Genomic DNA, 21,506 nt, shown 5'->3' with positions numbered 1-21,506 from the left:
TCCAATTTGTCTTTTGCTTTGCTTATGTTTAAGTTTAATTTTTTTCTGTAAAGACTTTAAAAATAACCAGGCAATCAACTTCATCACTTTTTTCCATGATGGTGTTTGAACCTTTTGTGTCATAATTCCTACAGCCCATCTGATATTTTTATGATTTAACTTTTTATGCATTTACATTTTAGATTTATCTGTGATTTATTTTAGTACAATTAGATAGAGATTACACATTTTCCCTATTTGTTCTAGTGTCATTATTCAAAAACCAAAACCAAAAACTTACCTTCCCCCAGTGATTTGAAATGCCAAGTTTATCCATGGTAGATAATCCCAAGTGTGGGTCTGTTTTCGGAAGTCTCACTTTTCTTCCAAAGCTTTGTCTCTTTAATTATATTCTACGGCCACACTGTCTCAATTACTGCAGCTTCATAGTAAATTTTAATATCTCATAAATCTATTCATTATTCCTTTGTCAGAAATTTCTTTGCAATCTTTTCATATTCTTCTTTTAGATGCATTTGAGATTGTTTTTCAAGTTCAAATGATTCCTGTTGATATTTTTATTAATTGATATATTAGTACAAAATTGAGAACTTCTGTTGGGGGATGATATATTTACTTATGTATACAATAGTTATTTTATTTCACTAAACAGCATTTAATTTTTTTGCTCACATTTTGTACATTTCTTATTGAGATTACTCCTAGATGTTTTATATGTTTTTGATGCTTCTTTTTTTATACCCAGTAGCATATTGTTTTCATAGTTGTTTTTGTGATTATCATTTATATATAGGAAAGTTATTAATCATTTTTATAACAAGCCACCTAATTTAAGTTTCCTCGGATACTTTTTTTGTTTGTTCAGTTTATCCTTTTGGATTTTCCAGATTTTCACTTGTATATTTATATATCTTATAAATAATAATAATTGTTCTCTTTTCTAGTATTTTATGTTCTTTAAGGGGCAAGCTTTTAGTGTTTCTTCAATTTATTTATTTTTTTAAAATATCTTTTCATTAATTTTTTAGAAAGAGAGGAAGGGAGAGAGAGATAGAGGCATCAGTGTGAGAAACATTGATTGGCTGCCTCCTGCATACCCCCTACTGGGGGTCGAGCCAGAAACCCAGGCATATGCCTTGGCCAGGAATCAAAACAGGACCTCTCAGTCCCTGGGATGATGCTCAATCTACTGAGCCACACCGGCCAGGCATTTCTTCAATTTATTAATGCTGGATTTTTTCTTCTCCTTCTCTCTCTCTCTTCAGCTGAATCTTACCCCTCATCAGTTTCTAGCTCTGTGACCCTCGGCAAGTTACTGACGTCAGAAGAAAGTGGAGCTTAGAGAGGTAGTGATGAGAACCAGGATGCAAACTCAGGAGTCTTTGACGTTAGGGCTCACCCTCTAAGCACTCTCTCTTATGGTTCAAACATGATTTTAGAAGCTTGCTTGTTTCCAATCTCTCTCTTCTTTTCCCTTGTCAGTCTGTCTATCTGTCTGTCTCTCTCCCTCCCTTTCTCTTATTTTAAATTTAATTTCTCCTTCCTACCCTCTCTTCTCCTCTTTCACCTGCCCCTCCCTCCCTCCCTCCCTCCCTCCCTCCCTCCCTCCCTTCCTCCCTCCTATCATCTCTTTCTTCCTCTCTTTTTCTCCCTTCTGCTCAGTCTCCCTGGCCTCTGCTTATTGTTTATTGATTCTCTAAATCTAGTTACCCAACCTCATCCCAGAATGCATCCTGCTTGAGTTATGGTGGTGGGAATCTGCAATGGATACAATAGGCATCCAGCTATACCATCATGGTGACTGGAAACAGGTATGGTAGACCTCTGACTGTAAGAATACTGGATTTCATCATAGAGCATTGCTGTCTGTGAAGGGATTATTATGTTGGGGGGGGGGGGGTTCCTGAATTGGTTTGTTTGTTTGCACTAAACACTTTCACCTCTTCCAGATTATTCCAAGTCCTTAATTCCTTCACTACTTCAAGAACTCTTGCTGCATATTCTCCTATTACTCCTCACTACCACAGGGTCTCCATTAGACAGGAAACACAGCTCACTGTGAGAGTCTTAAATCAAATGAATCTGGTTTCTGGAAATGTCATTATTTTATGAGGGAGCACAAGAGGGAGGGTAGGAAAATAGTTCAGATTTTTGTGGGGAAATGGAAAGCAAGGGGCAAAATAGAAGTTCTGTTCAGAAGACAGGACACAGTGATAGGTTTAACAATCCAGTGTGTGTTAATTTTGCTGTATTTTCTCTGCATGAATCTTCAGAGAAGGGTCGACTGCTCTAAACCCAGGTTTTAGTAAAGCACAAGTTTGTCATAGGTGGTTGCGATGGGATGGATAAGGAGTAGGGAAAAATGACAAAAATAGAAACATCTCACTTGCAAGTGATAGAATTTACAACTCTGCTTTGCACATCTTTTATTCAACAAATCATTGTTGAGCTCCTAGTATGATGATGACTTTGATGGGGGATACAAAGTAAGGGTAGGCATAGTTTACCTTCAGTGTTTGCACCCAGTGGGTCAGACAACTAAGTAAGTAATAGTGCTTGGGAATAGAAAAGAATGCTGAATTTGTTCCTAAAGGTTGAGGGGGAGTTGAATTGGCAATTCCTGGTAAGAGCACGAGAAATGGTTTGGGGTATCAAGTTGTCCTGAATGGTTGGTTTCAGCAGAACATGGAGTGTGAGAAATGAAAGAAAATCTTGGGCAGTTAGGATGAGATTTAATAAGAGTTTGAGAGCCACGGTAAGTTCTTGGGTATGGAAGTAACTTGGTAACTATGATAAGGAGCACGAACCTGGTAGTGGCATTGGGGCAGATTGGCAGAGGCAAGGACATGAATTAAAAGATAGTCCTGCCAAGAGCCGGATCCAGAGTACCCACAATGGGAAAAACATAGAATGGGCAAATCTAAGAGACTCAGCAGAACACTGTTCAGATTAAGAAATGATTTAGTAGGGCTGGGATGTGGAGGAATGTCACAGCCTCAGCTTGTTGATATGCTTGCCGTGCTTCGCCCAGCTTGCCTGGTGTCTGCAGGGCCTGAAGCTCACTGCCTCCCAAATGGCTAAGTAGTCCCAGGAGGCCATCAAGGTCTGCATCCTAGAAGAGATTCAGAAGCACAACCACAACGAGAGCACCTGCACTGCAAGGTGTATGATTTGGCTAAATTTTGGGAGGCACATTCTGGTGGAGAAGAAGCCTTCAAGGAACAAGTTAGAGGTGATGCTACTGAAAACTTTGAGGATGTTGGACACTCTACAGATGCTAGAGAATCCAAAGCAGATACATTGGGGAGCTTCGTCTGGATGACAGATCAAAGATAATTATGACTTCGGAAACTCATTACTACAGTTGACTCTAATTCCACCTGGTGGACCAGCTGGGTGATCCCAGCCTTCTCAGCCGTGGTCATGGCCCTGATGTATCATTTCTACATGATGGAAGAGTAAACACATCCTCAAAGCCAGTGCAAAAAAATACTTTGAATCAGGGAAAAACAAGCCAATGTTAACCACTCTAGTCACAGAAACCTTTACCTGAAAAGTAATTTTAGTAACACCTGTTCCCTTTTCTCCTACATTAGGAACAAATCAAACCCACAAGAACTGTTCTATTATCTCTACTCTTGAACTTTTGCAGTGTGCCTTTTTATTCATGAACTTTATTTTGATGTCCAATACATCTGGCTTTTCAAACATAAAAATGATTTAGTAGAGTTAATGAAAGAGAAAGAAGATACACAATAAATAAGGTTTGAGCCTCAAGTGCTACTATTCAAAACTGGACTGACAGGTAAATTTGACATTTATTTATTTACTCTTGTCCTGAGTCACATAATATGGGCTGGAATTGGGGTTTCTTCAGCCAATTGAGGCAGTTACCATTCTATTAAAAATTTTTTCCAGTTGTTAGATGGGAATCTTCATGCATTTCCATAACTCTTTCTTCAGTCCCATGTTGAATTGTCTTCAAGTGATCCTCCAGTAGATGCTTTAGTGAGTGAAAGTCAAAGCTATCACCATGATGGCATAAATACAGGAAGAGGAGAAAACCTGTATTAAGAGAAATACTGGCTGACTTCTTTCTTTTTGATAATACTGGGTAATTGTATTTGAGAGCTCTTTTATGACTAACGATCTACACTAAATGCTGGAACTAGAGAGCGGGGAGGAGGGAAGGCTCAACCAGATCCTCATTAGCCACTTTGTCAGTCCCTCTGTTCTGGCCCTTTGTGCAGTAAACTCTGGTGCACCTGGTGCACTTGAGCAGTGGGGGTTTGGATAGATGGGGGAGACAGGCTCCTGACATACTTATCCCCTTCTTTTATCTCTCCTCAGATAAACCAACTCAATGCTTTTAACAACCACAGAGTGCTTATTCCAAGTGATTCCTTGCCCTGCAACACACCCAAACATAGACACTCATAGTGGAGCAAATACAACCAAAATATTTTTTCAATAATCAGCCCATATGGCTGACCAGTCAGTGGTCAAATACCTGGCACCAGCAGATATACTCTATTTATACCTTGGTATTTTCTCATAGTACAAATTTATTTTCATTTAAAAAAAAAATATCCCTGCTGGTTTCTGTGCGGAAATAACTCTTCCAACATTTGTTCGGTGCTTTTTTATGTTTTCTTTGTTGACAAAACTCAAGTGTGTTTATTTGGCGGCTTTAATGCACTGACTTTTCTTGTCTTCCTATTTCACCTGTTTTTACTTTATGTTTACAATGAATTTTATATCAACAACAGCAACAATAATAATAATGATGGTAACGGCTAACTGAGAAATGTGACAGGTTTGATGCAATGGGATTTATATGTATGATCTTATTTAGTTGTCTCTGCCAACCTGAGGCAAATACTATTTTATCTCTATTTTCCATTTGAGAAAATAGGGCTTTGAGAGTTTATGAGAAACACCCATTCATCACTCATATGAAGTAAGAAATAGGGGCAGCACTCAAATTCGCAATAGCTTGTTTCCAAAGCCTACTAAGTATGAGCTAATATTATGCCAGCACATTTATGGATGGTTCATAGTTGAAATATAACTAACACAGATATGTCTCAAATGAAAGTTAGAAAATTATAGCATAAAATATTGTTAATGTAAATATTCATCTGTACATACCAAAGGGTTAGTCTAAAAATGCACAGGAAACTAAAAGTTTTAGTTTTTTTTGCTAAATTAATAAAAAAAAATATTTATTGTTTAGCGAAGTGTTTTGAATTTGCCTGTAATGACTACGTCCACACTTCTTAGGAATTCAAGTATAAAATTATTAAAATAAAAAAAAAATAATTTCTATGATGCCCCTATTCGGTTGGCATACCAAATGCCTTTTGCTTAATTCAGCAATGACTGAAGTACTTAATATTTACAAACAAGAGCAGTAGCAATACAAAATCACAGCCAATTCCCCCCAACACTAATGATGCGCTGCTAAGACATGTCTTTTCTTACAGTTGCGGGAATTTCAGAACCGCGTGTCAGGCACAAAGAAAGCTCTGTGATGCGGCCAAGTGTGGCGCGGCAGGCAGGCTTCTTTGTAGAATGTTGAATGAGACTCCTCGGTGAACTCTAAAAATGCGGTAATTCTAGTATCTGCATACTAACTTTTAATAATTCTTAAAAATTGAAGATTGCTAGTAGGTAGTCCTTTGTTACAAATAAAACTCAAGAGTCTGTGTGGAGACATGTTTTTATCTATTAGAAATCAGTAGGTGTCTTACTGTTTTCATCATTTCATGACCTTCACCAGCATCTGCTGGTTTAGTGTCCTGGCCAAAAGGGATGGGGGCAAAGAGTAGGAGGCGAGATTTTAAAAGTTGACTAGTTTTTATGTTTGTTTAAAGGAGAAGAAGGACTTATGAATGTTAACCCTTTACCTTTAGAGTATACACTGGAATTTATGGAGCAGTCCATCAAATCTTGATTTTGATTTAAGCACCCGTATGTCTGGTAGGTGGGATGGTTGCTAGCATCAGCATTTTACACACAAGCACCAGAGAAAGAAAGTGACTTGCTCAACATCAAACTTGCTAATTCCTCACCCTCCAGAATGTCCCTCTCCTATTTTTTGCCTCTGGGACAGTCTCAACATCTTCACCAGACATATAAAGTCCTTTATAACCTGGTCCCTGCCTACTGTCTGAATGTAATCTCCTTTGTAAACTATTGCGTGCTAAATGACCAGGTGTATTCTACCTTCTGACCATGTCCAGTACTGGTGGCTTTGTTAATCGTGCGCAGGGTTTTCCAAATTTAGGATTTAATGGGTTATAAAATTGCCCAATCAATTAATAAGTGGACAGTGTTGATAGTTTTTTATTTTGGAAAGTAAGGAAATTATAAAAGATAGCCATTTCATTAAAGGCTTTACATGTTAACAGCAAAATGTAGAAAGGACATAGTCTCAGGGGAAAAAGGCTACCCCAGAGTATGTGCAAAAGACATATGCTAAACTTTGACAATGAAGGTGAATGAGATGCAGTCTCTGTCTTCTACAATCTCATGGTCTGTGACCAGAAAGAACAGCAAATCAACAACCCCAGAACTGATATTGGTGCATGGAGGAGGATGTGCAGACCACCACCAAGCAGTGGTAACTGGAGGGGTGGGTAGTATGAGAGAGAACAGGTGATCCGAGATGGGAAAAGATTTTTAAGATCCATGTGCAAATTGAGAATTGAAAGACTTAAGAGGATTTGGTCAGATAGGCCAAAGGCCAGTGGCATGAGAGAATTCCTGTCCGAGAAAACTGTGTGTACAAAGACACAAAGTACCCAAACCCCACAGGCCAGTGTCCGTCCAGAAAAATCTCTTTCAACAGTCTGTGGCAAAAAGAGGAAAACACAGGCAATGAATGAGGTTTTTGTATTTTATTTTAATGAGCAGCCTTTTCTCCCTGAGATTATGTCCTTTCTACATTTTGCTGTTAACAGGTAAAGTCTTTAATGAAATGGCTTTTATAATTTTCTTACTTTCCAAAATAAAAAATTATCAACACTGTCCACTTATTAATTTATTAGGTAATTTTATAACCTATTAAATCCTAGGTGAATGGCTGAATGAGTGAATGAATGAAGGAAGGAATGAACGAGTAAATACTCGAGTGCCCCTTATGCCCTTTGTTTGTGTCTTGTATGTCTTCTGTGACCTGCAGTTTCAAGCACAGACAATTTATTCAAACAAATACACTTAACTGAATTGAATTAATTTATGAGTTTTGACCTCATCAGTGCTTCTATTTTTCTTTGTCAAGGAAAACTAATTATGTTCTCCATTATCAGAGTGTCTGGGAACAGTCTGCAGCTGCTGTCTGAAATACTGCCATGGACAATAATGCTTCTCTGGGCTCTTCTGGTCAGCCTGTGTTTTTATTTTTAGTCTGTTCACTTTTGGTTCACCATGTTGATTTTCACATTTTTATGGCAAAAGGAATGTTAAGACAGGCTAAAAAGTACATATGGAGAATAATCAGCATTTTGTTGTAGTCTGATCTTTCTAAACCCACAGAGGCATATGACATTTTGCCTTTCTAGTGTTGTTTCTTTAAAAAATATATGCATTTTTTTTGACCTTTAAGAAAATTTATCAAAACATCTTACCTGGAAAGAATAGCCACAGCTTTTCATAAGATTCAGTGGTGATACGAGCACCCTCACTTGGGGACATATAATTTCTAGGCAATATGAGTTATTGGTTCGAGCATTTTCCCAGCTCGCAAGACGGCGGTGACACCTGTTATTTCACCGACTTTAGCTCAGGCACAAGGGGACACACTTCCTTGCCTGTCTCACAGAGATGACCCGTAGACAAAATTGCTGAGGTTGTACAACCACAAAGCCCCAGGCAGCCTTCACTCTGGATTTAGGTCTACATCTTGGAAGAAAAGTTAGTTCCTCCTCCTGAAACTCCCTTTGCCTTTCGTAACATTCTCTTCTGTTAGGAAAGTAACTGGTTTTTTATGGTCAGAATAATAATAACCACAACTTATGAGCACTGCCTGTACTAGGTACTTTACACATCTCATTTACAATTCATTCATTTTTCATCAACCAATTTTGTCCCCATTTTATAAATGAGAAAGCTGAAAACCAGTGCTACGTGGTTTGGCCAAAGCCTCGCAGCAGTAAGTGGCAGAGCGAAGGTCATGTGAGCCCTAAGCCTCCGTTCTTCCCATTACACCAGGCTGCCTCCTCCTCAGGCAGCCTGGGCCACAGCTGTGTGGTTTTGTGTTGCTGTTTAACTCCTCTAAAGATAAATAAATACCTCACTTATGGGATTCTGTTGAGAACTAAATGGAGATAATGTATACAAAAGAGCCTGGCATAGTATCTTATGCATAGTAAGAAATGAGTATTTTTCTTAATTCTTTTCTCTTCCTCTGGTCCTCCTTTCTCCATTGACCCAATCCTACGCCCTCCCCCAGCTTTAGACGTCTCCTGACCGTCCATCTGAGGTCTGTTCTGTTTTGTATCTCTAGAGGAGACCTTATTAGTTCTCTTGGGTTAAATATAAGGAATGTGGGTGTGACTCAATCTTTCATTATTATTAGAGTAAAAAATGCTGAGAACCAAAGTTTGAGCCTCAGGGCATAATCACATTTAAGTGATGTGAGGATGAAGTGCTGTTTTGGCAGAAAAGAGAGGGGCAGTAAATAGAGCGGAGGTGGTTGGGCGGGTTGGCCCACTGCCATGGCTACCCCGGCAGAAGAGCTTATAAGAAGGAAGGACTTCGCCAACACTGTCAAATGCCAGAGCTGGCATGATGACTAAGAAATGCGGAAAGGCCATGCCATTTGATATGGTGATTTGGATGTATTTGAAGACCTTAGAGAAGGCAGTTGCAGGAAAGACCGTGCGCTGGAAGCAAGTGAAGAGGCTGACAAAGAAATAAAGGCAATAGTGCTTTAATATGTTTGGTTTGTAAAAGTCCTCGGAGAGATTTTTGATACCTTGAAGAGGTGGCATATTTGAAGGAATTTTTCTTTAGCTTACCACAAACAGAAGTAATTTCATGGACAGAAATTAAGGATTTAGTAAAGAAGACGACTTTGAGGATGCTGGAGGGCAGGGATCATTGATTGATAAATTTATATCAGTTTTGAAGCAAGCCTGAGAATATAACATCAAGGTCACAGGGAGAAAAAGTGGTTGTATTATTCTTTAACTTTTAATTTCTTCTTCATCCTTTTTAATATTTTTCAGATTTTCTATAATCATCTATTAATTTTTATTTTTAATAGCTCAAATTATTCAGATTTATAATATAAAGTAATACAAGTTCATGGAACTAAAAAGCTATAGAAACATAAAAGATGAAAAAAAATAAAAGTCCCTACATACCATAGTACCCCATATCCATTTTTAAAAAAAACCACCATCAAAGTTTTTCTTGGTAATCTTTCACACATATATATTTTGAATTGATATATAGTTGGCATATAATATTACATTAGTTTCTGGTGTACAACATAGTGATTTGACATTAAAATACCTTACAAAATGATCACTGCATTGAGTCTAGTAACCATCTGTCACCATACAAAATTGTTACAATATTATTGACTATTTCCTATGCCGTATTTTACATCCTTGTGACTTATTCTATTACTGGAAGTTTGTACCTCTTAATCCTCTTTATCCTTTTTATCCATTCTATCACCCCATCTCTTCTGGCAATCATGAGTTTATTCTTTGTGGTTTTGATTTGCACTTTTCTGATGTTTGTGATGTTGAGCATCTTTTCATATATCTTATAGCCATATATATGTCTTCTTTGGAAAAATGTCTGTTCAGGTCGTCTGCCTAATTTTTTAATCAGGTTGTTGTTGAGTTGTACAAGTTCTTTACATTTTGGATGTTAATCCCTTATCAGATATATCATATGTAAATGTCTTCTTTTCAGTAGGTTGCATTTTGTTTTAAAATCAGAAAACATTATCGAAAAGTCAGAGGTAAAGATGTTCAACTTGAAAATGATGCTATCACCTGGCATTTGGTTTTCTGACTCCTCTTGAAAGACTAATAAGATTATAAAAAGAAGAATATAAACAGGAATGAACTTGTAAGAATGAAGAGAATAGAAAGGAGACAATCGCCGACAGAAGACATCAACACAGTCTGAGGAGATGGAAAGCAGATGGCCCAGTGATGTCTGACTGGGAGAGGACAGAAATGGAGAACTTGAGTGCTGTGCAGCAGGGCAAGCCAGCAAGGAGCAGGCCAGTTCCCGCTGCAGAATTCCTGAAAGACTCGGCAAATAGAGGCGAGTGCTAATGAGACTAAAAACAGGAAAATGGTGTAGAAGTGCTCCAAATCTTCCCTACCCACTGACATAGGGAGTTGCCCTTGACCCTCTGTTAAAAGCCTGGAGATGAAACAGAGACTCTGGACTTGGGGCACGAGCTGAAGATGGGGGAATTAAGAGAAACATTGTGTTCTGACGAGTAAGACCTCGACCTTCGTTTTCACTTAGCTCCCAGGATGTTATCGACTAGGTTTATACCTTATCAAGACACTGAAAGGTTCCTCTCTGGGGAAACTGACCAGTCCAAGAGAAAAGGCTGTGGATACTGACACTTGGGGATCCTTCATTGAAAGGGCTGAGTCCCTGATGGGTCACACTCTGATGAGGCCCAGCAGTAGGTAATCCCTACTCAAACATAAAAAGCTTTCATTCAGCTGTCAGTACTTCATTCTTAAATGTAAAGGGACAGCTACGGATCTGTAAATATTTCTAGAAAGCCTCTAACATGAAATGAAAGACAGAGTTCAAAACAAACACACACACAAAACAGACAATGCAAGGAAGGAGAAAAATACGTAAGAAATGATTTAGTTAGATCGGAAAAAATGGTGGCGGAGTGAACGGAGCTACACAGACCGTCTCCCAGAACCAAACTGGAATTACAACTATAACACAGACAAATCGACGGGAAAAACCAACAGAAAAGCAGCTTGCGAGGACCATACAACGAGGGACACCGACTCGATCCCGGTAGGCTTGCGAAGGTGCGAGACGGGGCTGGGAGCCCACGGTCGGCAGCGGCCTTAGCTGGGAGCAGCGCCCTCGGGTCACACTCCCAGGCGGCCCCACAGCGCAGCCGGGACAGAGGCTGAAACAGCCACAGCCACTCACCTTGGGCTCCGGCGGAGGGAGGGCAGACAGGACTGGAACTGTGTCGGGACACTCGGGGTTTGGAGGGCGCTCAGAGCTTTGGCTGAGTGCAGCCACTCAGGACGGTGGCCACATTGCTCCTTCCCAGGGCTCTGAGGAGAGGCAGCAGCCCCTCCCTCGGAGATCCAACCCCACCCTGTGGGCCATTGAAGTGTTAATTGAGGCTCACTAACAACCAGCATCTGCCCCACCCTCGTGAAAGCCCCTTGGCTGAGCACCAGAGGGAGTTTTTCAATCAACTGACAACCCAAAGCTGATCAATTAACCTAGACTGCTAGCCTCCAGGCAAAAAGCTAGAGGATAACAGTACGTTTCCTGGGCTGGCAACTTTGACCAGGAAAGTAAGACTTGACAGTGGTGTTCAACGTGGGTCCTCCCTCGCTCATCTAAACACAGGAGAGGGAGCCACAAACAGCAGAACACCAACACCCACAGGGAGAACTTGACAGGCTCCAAAGCCCACAGTGATAGCCAAAATGGTGAAACACAGAAACAGAAGCCAAATGAAAGAGCAAGACACCTCCACCGAAGATGAGATCAATGTGGAGCAATTAGGCATGTTAACAGAGTTAGAATTCAGAGCCATGATCTTGAGGAAGCTGAACAGCATGAGTAAGGACATAGAGACACTGAAAATAAGCCAATTGGAAATTAAAAACCAACAAGAAGAGATAAAAAATGACATTTCCGAAATGAAAAACACATTGGAAGGTTTAAAAAGCAGAGTAGGGGAAGCTGAGGACCGGATCAGTGAATTAGAAGACAGGGTAGAAAAAATCAACCAATCAGAAAAACAAAAGGAAAAAACGATTAAAAAACAGGAAGACAGCTTAAGAGAACTATGGGACAACTGGAAACGTAATAATATTCGCATCATAGGAGTCCCCGAAGAAGAAGAAAAGGAGCAAGGGATAGAGAATATATTCAAAAAAATAGTGAGAGAAAACTTCCCTAATTTGGTGAAGGAAGAAGGCATTCAAGTTCAAGAAGCACAGAGAGTCCCAAGTAAGAAGAACCCAAACAGGCCCACACCAAGACACATAGTAATTAAAATGCCACAAATTAAAGACAAAGAGAGAATCCTAAAAGCAGCAAGAGATAAGCAACAGGTTACCTACAAAGGGAACCCCATAAGGCTCTCAGCTGACTTCTCACAAGAAACACTACAGGCCAGAAGAGAATGGCATGAAGTAATCAAAGTCATGAAAAACAAGAATCTGAATCCAAGACTACTCTACCCAGCAAGGCTATCATTCAAAATAGAAGATCAAATAAAGAGCTTCCCAAACAAAAAAGGCTAAGGGAATACATTAGCACCAAACCAGCACGGCAAGAAATGTTAAAAGGACTGCTGTAATTAGCAATAGAAATGGGAAGAAAAATAGAACCACACTAAACAAAAATGGCAATAAATAAGTACATATCAATAATCACCTTAAACGTAAATGGATTGAATGCTCCCATAAAGAGACACAGAGTAGCTGATTGGATAAGAAAGCATGACTCATCTATATGTTGTTTACAAGAGACCCACCTCTCAACAAAAGACTCACATAGGTTGAAAATGAAGGGATGGAAAAAAATTTTCCAAGCAAATGGAAAGCAAAAAAAAGCTGGGGTAGCAATTCTCATATCTGATAAAATAGATTTCAAAATGAAGACCATAACTAGAGACAAAGACGGCCACTACATAATATTGAAAGGATCTATCCAACAGGAAGATATAACCTTGATAAACATATATGCACCCAATATAGGAGCACCAAAATATATTAAAAATCTTCTGGAGGACTTCCAAGGAGAAATCGACAACAATACAATCATAGCAGGGGACTTCAACACCCCGTTGACAGCACTGGATAGATCCTCTAGGAAAAAAATTAGCAAGGAAACAGAGACTCTAAATGAAACACTAGACCAAATGGATTTAATAGATATCTACAGAGAATTACACCCCAAAACTACAGAATACACATTTTTCTCAAGTGCACATGGGACATTCTCAAAGATAGACCACATGATAGGACACAAACTAAATCTCTACAAGTTCAAGAAGATTGAAATCATATCAAGCATCTTCTCAGATCACAATGGCATGAAACTAGATATCAATTGCAATAAGAACATGCAAAGATATTTCAACACATGGAGGCTAAATAGCATGTTATTAAACAATGAATGGGTCACCGAGGAGATCAAGGAAGAAATTAAAAACTTCCTGGAAACCAATGAAAATGAACACACAACAACACAAAATCTATGGGATGCAGCGAAAGCAGTTCTGAGAGGGAAGTTCATAGCACTACAGGCCTACCTCAAAAAACAAGAAAAATTTCTAATTGACTGTCTAACCTCACAACTTAAAGAATTAGAAAGCAAACAAAAAGAAAACCCCAGAGCAAGTAGAAGGAAGGAAATAGTAAAGATCAGAGCAGAAATAAATGACATAGAGACCAAAAAAACAATTCAAAGGATCAATGAAACAAAGAGCTGTTTTTTCGAAAAGATAAACAAGATTGACGGACCCTTAGCTAGACTTACCAAGAAACAAAGAGAGAGAACCCAAATACACAAAATCAGAAATGAAAGAGGGGAAGTAACAACTAACACCACGGAAATACAAAAGATCGTTAACAACTACTATGAACAACTATATGGCAACAAATTCGACAATCTAAGCGAAATGGACAAATTCCTAGAAACACACAGTCTCCCAAAACTATCCCCGGAAGAGATAGAAAACTTGAACAGACCAATAACAACTAAGGAAATTGAAGAGGTAATCAAGACTCTCCCAGCAAACAAAAGCCCAGGCCCAGATGGTTTCACGGGGGAGTTTTACCGAACATTCAAAAAAGAACTAACACCCATTCTCCTCAAACTATTTCAAAAAATTCAAGAAGAAGGAAGACTTCCAAACACGTTCTATGAAGCCAGCATAATTCTAATTCCAAAACCAGAAAAAGACACTACGAAGAAAGAAAACTACAGGCCAATATCCCTGATGAACATAGACGCCAAAATCCTGAACAAAATATTAGCAAATCGGATCCAGAAATACATCAAAAAAATTATTCACCATGACCAAGTGGGATTCATTCCAGGGATGCAAGGCTGGTACAATATTCGCAAATCAATAAATGTGATACACCAAATAAACAAAATGAAGAATAAAAACCACATGATCATATCAATAGATGCTGAAAAAGCATTCGACAAAATCCAGCATCCATTTCTGATAAAAACGCTCCGCAATGTAGGAATAGAGGGATCATATCTCGACATAATAAAGGCCATATATGAAAGACCTACAGCCAACATCATACTCAATGGACAGAAACTAAAAACATTTCCATTAAGAACAGGAACAAGACAGGAATGTCCACTTTCGCCACTCTTATTTAACATTGTACTGGAAGTCTTAGCCACAGCAATCAGACATGAAGAAAAAATAAAAGGGATCCAAATTGGAAAGGAGGAAGTGAAACTGTCATTATTTGCAGATGACATGATATTGTACATAGAAAACCCTAAAGACTCCATCAAAAATCTATTAGACTTAATAAATGAATTTGGCAAAGTAGCAGGATACAAAATTAACGTCAAGAAATCTAGGGCATTCTTGTACATCAATGATGAACTCACAGAAAGAGAAACTGAAAAAACAATCCCATTTACCATCGCGCCAAAAAAATTACGATACCTAGGAATAAACTTAACCAAAGAAGTAAAGGACCTATTTGCAGAAAACTACAGGTCATTGAAAAAAGAAATAGAGGAAGATATAAAAAAGTGGAAGCACATACCCTGTTCATGGATTGGAAGAATTAACATAATTAAAATGTCCATACTCCCAAAGCAATCTATAGATTCAATGCAATCCCCATCAAAATACCAACGACATATTTCATAGAACAAGAACAAATACTTCAAAAGTTCATATGGAACCAAAAAAGACCGATAATAGCCACAGCAATCTTGAAAAAGAAGAACAAAGTAGGTGGGATCACAATACCAGATATCAGGTTATACTACAAAGCGACTGTAACCAAAACAGCCTGGTACTGGCACAAGAACAGGCATATAGACCAGTGGAACAGAACTGAAAACCCAGAAATGGACCCAAAGCAATACGCTCAATTAATATTTGACAAAGGTGGCAAGAGCATAATGTGGAGTATAGACAGCCTCTTTAATAAATGGTGTTGGGAAAATTGGACAGCTACATGCAAAAAAATGAAACTAGACCATCAACTTACACCATACACAAAAATAAACTCAAAATGGATAAAAGACTTAAATGTGACCCGTGAATCCATAAAAATTCTAGAAGAAAATGCAGGCAACAAAATTTCGGACATCATACGGAGCAGAATTTTCACTGATACATCACCTAAGGCAACAGAAATAAAGGAGAAAATGAACACATGGGACTACATCAAACTCAAAAGCTTCTGCACAGCAAAAGAAACAATCATCAAAATGGAAAGGCAACCCACTGTATGGGAGAACATCATTGCCAATGATGTATCAGATAAGGGGTTAATTTTCAATATATATAGAGTGCTCATACAACTCCACAAAAGGAAGACAAAGAACCCAATTAAAAAATGGGCAGAGGAGCTGAATAGACACCTCTCCAAACAGGACATACAAATGGCCAAGAGACATATGAAGAAATGCTCAACATCACTAATCATCAGAGAGATGCAAATTAAAACAACAATGAGGTATCACCTCACACCTGTCAGAATGGCCGCCATCAACAAATCATCAAACAACAAGTGTTGGCGAGGGTGTGGAGAAAAGGGGACTCTAATACACTGCTGGTGGGAATGCAGACTGGTGCAGCCGCTATGGAAAACAATATGGTGCTACCTCAAAAAATTAAAAATTGAACTTCCATTTGACCCAGTGATCCCACTGCTGGGAATATACCCTAAGAAGCCTGAAACACCAATCAGGAAGAATGTATGTACCCCCATGTTCATAGCAGCACTATTTACAATAGCTAAGATCTGGAAACAGCCCAAGTGTCCACCAGCAGACGAATGGATAAAAAAGCAGTGGTGCATATACACAATGGAGTACTATGCAGCGGTAAGAAAGAAAGATCTCTTATCCTTTGAGACTACATGGAGGGACCTGGAAAGTATTATCCTAAGTGAAAGAAGCCAAGCAGAAAAAGACAAATACCACATGATCTCACTTATATACGGAATATAATGAACATAACAGTCTGAGGAATACAGTAGACCCAGACACATGGAAGTAGGGCACAGACTGACATCCCTCAGAAGAGGGGATGGGGGGTGGGGGGGTGGGAAGAGATAAACCACAGAACTGATATGCATGTATGCATGACCAATGGACATGGACAACTAACCCCGGGACAGGGTGGAGGGGGGGGGTGCCAATGGGGTAAAAAGGTAAAATATCTGTAACAAAAAAATAAATAAAAATTCATAAAAAATAAATAAATAAATAAATAAATAAATAAATAAATAAATAAATAAGGAGCTACTTTGGGCTACACAAAAAAAAAAAAAAAATGATTTAGTTATGATCCTCACAAGAAAATGTAATGCATTCACGAAGGACAAGAAGCTGTGAAAATAAAAGTTTTTGAAGATATGAAAAAACTTTCTGATATTATAAATGTGGTAATGGAACTTTAAAGGTCAGTAGATGGATCTGTCAAATAATGTTTAGGAAATAATTCCCGAAAAGTAGAAAAGGAAAACGAAGTGCTAAACAATAGAAAAAAAGAAGTTCAGTTAGTAGGAATTTTAGAAAGAGAAATACTAAAGAAAGGGAGGGTAGAAGTTACTAACGAAAGAATAGAAGGCTGTTTCCAGCTGGCGGACTTGTTCCCTGTGTTAGGGACCACCAAGTGTCCAGCACCATGAATGCACAAAGACCTCTCCAAGGCATGTCACTGCAAAATGTCAGAATCCCTAATTTAAGACCTTAAAAGTTTTCAAAGATGAAAACTGATTATAGTCAAATGATTAGATTTAAGAGTGAAGCCAGATTTCCCAACAGAAACACTGAAAGTTAGAAAACAATGGACAATGCCTTCCAAATCTGAGACAAGTTCTTTCTAAACTAGAATTTTGTACTCAGCCAAACATTTAAGACTCAAAATATGTACTTTGCAGCCTTTCTTTCTTCTTCTTTTTTTTTTATCCTCACCCGAGGACATTTTTCCATTTTTTTGTACAGATAGAGTGGGAGGGAGAGAGCGGAAGAGAGAGAGAGAGAGAGAAACATCAATGTGAAAGGGACACATCGAGTGGCTGCCACCCGCACGACCAACCAGGGCCGGGGACAAACTGCAACCGAGGTACATGCCCTTAGCAGGAACCGAACCCGGGTCTCTCCGGACCACAGGCCGACGCTCTAACCACTGAGCCAAACTGGCCAGGGCGTACTTTGCAGCCTTTCTTACAAAGGAAATAGTGTATATGCTATACCCAAATGAGGAAGTATCAATAAAGAAAAAAACATGGATAAATGAAACTAGGTAATGCAGTACAGAAAAGAGGTGAAGGCAATTTCTAAGATGACAGGTGTTTGTGGAGGCTTGCAAGAGAGCCTCCCACGTTACAGCAGGAGGTAGAGAAATTGAACTGATTGATTCCTTGATGTGTTTGACTACCTTGAGAAAACTTTACAGTTCTTTGAAGAGGTAGAAAAGGAATTATCAAAAAGTATATGACAAATGAAGCAAATTTAAAAAGTTAGGCAATAACTAACTCCAGGAAGAGTAAATTTTATAAAGGCTACAGGAAAGGAAATGCAGTGATAACACACTGCATGACTCAGCTTTTAAACAATACTTAGAGACATCATATGATAAAAATAATTGCTTTAGCTCAAAGTTTTATGTAATTCTGCAGGGAATATGGGATGAAGAAAAGTCTGTTCATGTCTGTTCTGGGTAGGATTAGAAAGTGGTATCTTTACCTTTCATAGTAGTAAGATAGTACAAAAAATCGGAAAATAAAAACACCACTATTTAAATGATAATGAGAAATACAAAAACCATTGCCTTTTTGGTCTAGACACAGGGGTCAAGATATGAAAGGAAACTCTTGTTTGCGTTGACTTGTAGTAGTTTAAACTCTGTATCTGTTTTGCTTTGCTAAAAATCAAATATAAAAGAAATAAAAGCTGGTTTGACATCTTTTCTGAGGAACCCCATTAGTGTTTACTCTTTAATTCCGCAAACACTCCTAAAAATGTATCCCAGGAAAATAATCATGGATGTGTTCACAAATCTAAGCATGAGAATGTTTACCCCAGAGTTGTTTGCAGCATCAATAAATTATGAACAGACTGAATTGCCATTTCAAAGGTGCAAGCCTATCTTGTTTACTGCTGTATCTTCAGTTTCTAGAATTGTATTTGACACATACTATGTATGCAATAAATATTTGTTGAATATTTACTGACTAAGGAATTAATTGAATTAATGCATAGGAAAAATCTGTTAATAGTGGTTATTTCTGTGTGAAGAGATTATTGTGATATATATTTTTTCCCTATTTATCTAATTTGTATTTTTGAGAATTTCTAAAGTTAATATTTTAAAATTATAAATTTAAAAATAAAGTACACTGACATTGTACATTTTTTAAAATGTTTTTTATTAATTTTTTAGAGAGAGAGGAAGGAAGAGATAGAAACATCAATGTGAGACAGAAACATCAATAGATTGCCTCCTGCACGCCCCCTACTGGGGATTGAGCCCAAAACCCAGGCATGTGCCCCGACCAGGAATTGGACCAGGACCTCTTAGTCCCTGGGAAAACATTCAATCCACTGAGCCTCATCGGCTGAGCTAGGACATTGGCATTTTAAAAAGAACCATTAATAATGAGGAGAGGGTAGCAGTCTCTGGAATTGAGGCTGAGATAGTTTTCTAGCTGTACTGTATTTACCTCTGAACTTCCTAAAGACTCAGACCAGAGGGACACTTAATGAATGGGTTAAACTAATTTTTATTGTTTGATAAGTAGAAGTGTACATTTTTATGTAATTACAAAACCCTTTCCTGACACTAAATTCAAGAAAGAAGTTATCATGTAGATAAACAAGACTGTGGATACTTAATGAATATTATCTTCAACTTCATTTTTATGGAAAGCTGAATGCTATTCTTGATGTAGCTGTTTCTTTTACTGACCTTTAAGAAAAGCATAACTTTGTAATGTAACTTGGAGAAGGCATTTCTATAGGATGGTTAGTTAATTCAGAGACTTTTCAACTTTTATATAGGTTACAGTTTCAAAAGTTGTTTTTAAGTCTAAAATGACCAAAATAATTTCTAACCTTGCTTTCCCCCAATATATTTCCACCAAATAGAGTGTGAGGCTTTTTTTTTTTTAAACATGCTGTTCTGCTTTTTGTTCTATAGCCGATTAGATTCATTTCCCCAAATCATTAGGTTTTGTCTGCACCAAGGATTTTGAGGCAGCTAAGCGGTTCCCTTGATCTCGGGATTCCTCCCCAGCAGGTGCTCCAAACGCATTTGCCGCTGCCCCTCTAATGGGCAGACTCACAGTGGCTTTAGGGTAAGGGAGCATCCATGGCTCACTACACATTTTCATCAGTGGTACCTGTACCATCTCATTTGAATGTTTTCATGTCCTGCCATTACCCTGAATTATCATTGGGTGAATAGGCATTCGACAACTATTCTTTTTCTTTAGCAATAAGCTCAACGTTTTTGTGCTTCTCTTAGTCTTATTAGTCTCTGGGCACTGAATCCATCGTAGTAGGTTTATCTGGTCTCTAATTTTCAGCCTCTTCTAAACCTTCATTGAAAAACTTAAAAAAAAACAAAAACAACAAAACTCATTTCAACTGTCATTTTTCTTCTCTTTTGCTTGTCTCTTCATTTACTCTTTGCAGATGACTCACTTCATCAACACTTGCAGTAGCCTTTAGTTTCTCAAGACTTTCCATTTGGAAAAGTTGTCTCTACTTTTGTTTTCATTTCCAAGCCGACGCTTCTCGGAAACTGTTGCTGTCAATTCAATACCTCTGCACTTTTCCATCAGGATGGGGCTCCGTGATGTTTAGAAAGCAGTTCACAACTAAGTACACATGTAGCAAACGTAGTGACAGGTGAGGGAGGCTGGATGGACAAGATGAAATGTCTGCCTGGTTGTTTCCACAATATGTTGGTGGGAAGCTGAGCTGACATGTTCAACATGAAGGACAGCCCTGTTCTCATCTACGAAAGTTCATAGGGTGGACATTTAAAAATAGTTCCTTTATAGCCCTGGCCAGTTTGGCTCAGTGGTCAGAGCGTCGGTCTGCGGTCTAGAAAGACCCAGGTTCGGTTCCCGCTAAGGGCATGTACCTTGGTTGCAGTTTGTCCGCGGCCCTGGTTGGTTGTGCGGGTGGCAGCCACTCGATGTGTCCCTTTCATGTCGATGTTTCTCTCTCTCTCTCTCTCTCTCTCTCTCTCCCTCTCCCTCTCTATCCCTCCCACTCTATCTGTACAAAAAATGGAAAAATGTCCTCGGGTGGGGATAAAAAAAGAAAGTTCATAGGGTGGACATTTAAAAATAGTTCCTTTATTTAATGCAAATTGCTCACTTGCTCATGGTTTGACGGTATAGAAGAAAGAATATAATGCTCATTCCTTTAACCACGCATGTGATTGGAAATAGATTATAGTCCATTAGCGGTTGTTGACAACCCCAAATGCTGATATTCTGTTCTGAGTAAAGAGACACAGATATGTTTTAGACAAGCAGGTGGCACCGTTACTATTCTGTTAAGAAAATTGAGAATGTCTGGCTTGTGTTGTTACACAGAATCCCATTCTGTGGAAATGGGTCATAACTCAGAGCCAAAATTTTTCTCAGAAAATAATTTTGAATCTGTTTAAATACTGGAACAATTACAGAACTACCAAAAGTGTGTACCGTAAATCACGAAATTATGGTCTGGAAATTGGGGGGGCACAAATGCGGCTGTTCTGTGTCTGTCTAGTAGGTAGTGGAGCTGAGTTGGATCCAAGGAGCTTGACTCCTGGACTTCACCTTCTAAACTTTACCATGCCCCTGCTCATCTGAATGTCTGTGGGTCCAGCTCACCAGTTTAGAAAAACTGTGTAATTTGGAAAACACATAATGCAGTTTCTGTAATGTTTGTCTCCTCCTTTTATTTGCTTTGTCTTCCTCTAACTCCTGCTCATCTTTCACAGAAATAACCTCAGACCCTAGGTGTCCTTAGAACAGGGAAAGGAAAGATATTCCTGGACAGAGCTCTTAGTTTTGATG

At 38.7% G+C, this 21,506-nt stretch overlaps 1 protein-coding gene and 1 pseudogene across 1 annotated transcript in view; both read left to right on the top strand.

Annotated features, from left to right (window-relative positions):
* The window catches only part of ST8SIA1 (ST8 alpha-N-acetyl-neuraminide alpha-2,8-sialyltransferase 1), a 151,099-nt gene that overhangs the window by 30,102 nt on the left and 99,491 nt on the right, over nucleotides 1–21,506 (top strand). The gene's annotated exons all lie outside the window — the stretch shown is intronic.
* Nucleotides 3,074–3,462, top strand: LOC118624047 (annotated as a pseudogene).

Source organism: Molossus molossus, unplaced genomic scaffold (assembly GCF_014108415.1).
Source record: "Molossus molossus isolate mMolMol1 unplaced genomic scaffold, mMolMol1.p scaffold_m16_p_10, whole genome shotgun sequence".
Classification (NCBI taxonomy): domain Eukaryota; kingdom Metazoa; phylum Chordata; class Mammalia; order Chiroptera; family Molossidae; genus Molossus; species Molossus molossus.
This window is presented reverse-complemented; position numbering and strand designations above follow the sequence as displayed.